The sequence below is a fragment of the Antrostomus carolinensis genome, unplaced genomic scaffold (genome assembly GCF_000700745.2).
Source record: "Antrostomus carolinensis isolate BGI_N321 unplaced genomic scaffold, ASM70074v2 scaffold3322, whole genome shotgun sequence".
NCBI classification, from domain to species: Eukaryota; Metazoa; Chordata; class Aves; order Caprimulgiformes; family Caprimulgidae; genus Antrostomus; species Antrostomus carolinensis.
Genome location: NW_010298769.1, coordinates 22369 through 26096, shown reverse-complemented (window position 1 = coordinate 26096; position 3728 = coordinate 22369).

Sequence of the window (3728 nt, the reverse complement as noted above, 5' to 3'; positions counted from 1 at the left end):
TGGAGCCTTCCTGAGCTCACCCAAGTCTCCATCATCACCATCAACCTTGTGCCTGCTCTCACCCACGTAGGTAAGGAAGTCTCCATGGTGAGGAGGAGATGACTAGTGGGAGACATGGGAAGTAGCTGAGAGCCTGAGGATAGCTAGGAGCTGAGGAGGGGAACAAATAAATACAAAATAAAACTGCTAAGCTCCCTGTCTTACATTAATAGCCTGTATGGAATCCTCTTTGCCATAGAATTCAATTTATTTCCATTTAAAGACTCTTCTTCTCAATCAATGCAGCTAATAAATAGCTGCTGATGGCCATGACCCCCGGGCTGAGGGAAGAATTTATCTTCTGAGCCAATTAAAGGAATTGAACAATTCCTTTTAATAACACTATGGGATTTTAATACAAGAAAAAAACCCAAAAAAACAAAAAACCAAACCCACAACAGGAGAGGGAAAGAAATCTTCCCCCCCAGCCTTGCAGAGAAGGGTCAGGCGGGCTCTGCCAGGGTCAGGATTAGCTTGTCTTGTGAAGCTGGTAGAGGAAATATAACATTCCCTGTGAAAGCACAGGAATTCTTTTCTTTTCTGATGTCTTAAGAAAAAAAAAAATCCAGAAATGAAAAAACATAATGGCAAATTATGTTTTCTTGTTTCCAGAGCTGTAAAGGGTTTGGAGACATTAGTTGAACCCCAGTGGTGTGGTGGGAAAGATGGACAGGTCAAGCCAGCTGTGATGTCTTTTGCATTGCTGCAATAGGCAGGATGCCCCTCCAGGAGTGGGGATTTACCCAGATGCCCTGTGGACCTAAGGGCGGTGGGACCCAGGGCAGCAGAGCTTTTGACCTCAGGCACTTCCCCATTCATAGGGTAAGGCAGGGCTGGCGTCTTCATGGCTTTTTTTCTAAGACTCCTATTACTTTTTTTTTAGTGGCAAAAATCCTTGTTGATCCACTTGAGCCCTCGTGGAGAGATGGAAGCATCCTATGAGAATTGTGGGTTCACGCAGCTGCTATCGGAGCCAGTGCTCGGTCAAGAGAGCATGTGCGCCTTGGAAGAGACAGGTGCAAATGAGGTGGTGAGGGAAGCAAACCAGATGCCTACTGAGTTTTGACAAAGCTACATAACCCCAAATGGCAGTGGGTCTTCTCCACTCCATCACTCTCCTGTCAATGAAATCTCATGACTCCTGTTGGCATCAGATGAGAGAGAGCACCATCAAACACACAAGTCCCCTTCCAGCACTCCTGTACTGTAGGGAAGTCTCTTATCTCCATTTTACAGATGGCAAGCAGAGGCACAGAGAGGTTAATTGACTTGCCCAAAGTCAGCACAGGAGGTCTGTAAGTGACGCCAGATCCCTTGAATCCCCATCTTCTGGATTAATCATAAGACCATCCGTCTTCATCCTCTTCCCTCTCAGGATTCCCCAGTAACTGCAATAGCTCAGGCACTCATGTTGGCAAACTGCAGGTGGAGACAGTGCTGGGAAATGGGCATTTCCAGCAATGGTTTCTCAACCCCATTTCCCAACAGGGCATCAATTTTGACCTTGAAGGTTTACAGTTTTTTTAAGCTCTTCTCTAGTCTCCTTTAGGAACAGTGAGATAAACATGCTTGAGCATGAGGAAGCACATTCGCTCTTCGGGGAGACCTTTCAGAGATGCTGAGGCAAAAGGACATTTCATCACTCCTTTGATAGAGAAAGGACATATTTCCTTAGTTTCAATGCACTGCCCCCATCAAACTGATAAGCAGATTGAACCCACAGGTAGAAAACAAACTGCGTCTTTTATTTTCAAATGATCACCTGGTAATAGATCCCTGCAGGACTCTGGAGATTTGTCCTTGACAGCCATTCCCCTCTCTGTGCAAGTCTGTTCGTGCAGGGCCATTGAGAAGTGTGGCAAGACATTTCCATCACAATGTCTCTTGTTTCAGAAGTGTGAATGGAAGAAGCTGAGAGTCCTGAGTGAGCCGTTGATGAACATGGAGCATGCGTTGTGTTGTGTTCCCTCTGAGACTGGGAAGGAAATCACAACTGTAAGTCCGTCTCTTTCAATTTTCAAGCTTTCTGCAACATCTCTGTTCTTTCTTTTTGCTCCTTCGTTTTCATTTTTTATTAATTACTCGGTGAAAATTTTCCCAGAAGACTCAATTTTCCATTAATTATTAGGAGAACTACAGGGGGAACACTGAGCTGTTGGAGAGCTCACTTTGAGAACATCAGGTGGGATCACTTCCTAATGCCTACATGTGTATCTTTTTGACATTCTCCTTGCACAGGAGGCTAAATGACCTGCCTGAGATGCAGAAGAACTTTTTTTATTGCAATATAGCATGTTGAGCAAGAAAACTTTATTTAAGTGCTGGTTTGTTGGCCCTGGAGACAAACATACTGCTCAGCCAGAATTGATCAATGTGCTCTGTGTATGATTTATTATCATGTCCTATGTGTAGGAGAATTCACAGGCAGAAACCAGTGTCAGCATAGGACAGTACTGCACTTGCAACAGGTATCTACTGCTGAAGATATAGATATGTCAAGAGAAGGAATAATGCTGGCCTGAATTCGCAGGTCCAGATGGTGACTGTCCCCAGTGCAGATGAATAATGAAGGTGGAAAAAGAGCATCTGCTGTTTTTGTCCTCCTGAAACCATGGTTTTTATAGTTGTACCTTCTGCAGTCCCCACAGTATGCTGAGATTCATGGGAATGTCTTGAAAGAGAGTCAGGAAGCTTGTGTTAAAACTGAAAGCTTCTTGGTGTGGCATGTCTGTTTGAGCACCATTGGCTTTTAACTTCTGTTTGAAAGAACAGAAGCTGATGTTTTTATGATGTTGATCTGTGAACCTGCTTCTGCAGGTTACTGTAGGTTACCAAATACCATTACATCTAGGATATCTGATATTTAAGTACATCTGTGTAATTAGAAAGGTGTTCTCCATACATGAACCACTCTTTGGAACAAGACAAGAAGAGTCAGGATTTCCTCCAGAAAATTCTGACCAGGCTTGCAGGGTCCTACAGGTGTTCATGGGTGATTTTGGTGAACACAACCCCAAAGCTGTGCGGGGATAGGGAGGAGAGGTCTGCACTGTCTGATATTTTCAGAAGCTGAATGAAAACAGTATAAATATAGTGGGTTTCTGAGCCTTAACTTAAGGATCTTAAGTGGTATTAATGGGTGGTACCTGCCTTCCCAAGCTAACCCCACACTCCAGCCCGTGCTTGACTTTCCATACAGGGCATCCCTGCTCAAACCCGTTACAAGCGCATCCATAATGACTCCTCCTGAAGGGCTCTCTTCAGGTGTTGCATGGTGGTAGCACTTTATTACACGTCAACTCCCATGCTGTTTTACAACATTGTTTCTATGGTTACCCACCACCTCCCGTAACCCACGGAGCCCGTAAAGAGGCAGGATTGCATTTTACAACATCAAGGGCTGTCATGTTCAGTGATGGGCTTAATACCTGATGAAGAGTGAAGCCTTAACCCAAGGTTGGGTCCTGGTTGCAAAGCTGCTGCCCTGGAAGCAGCTCCTTGCTCTGGGAAGTGCTGGAGGTCGGAGGTGGGTGAAGCAGTGAGATCTCATCAAGCCTTGGGTAATCATCATGCTGCTCCCAACAACCCAACTTCTCACCTTTGTGCCAGCAACCAACTTGGATCTGTCAGCTGTTGGAGTTAATGGCAAGGATGGGATGGGGAGGAGTGCCTACGGCAATAGGAGATAT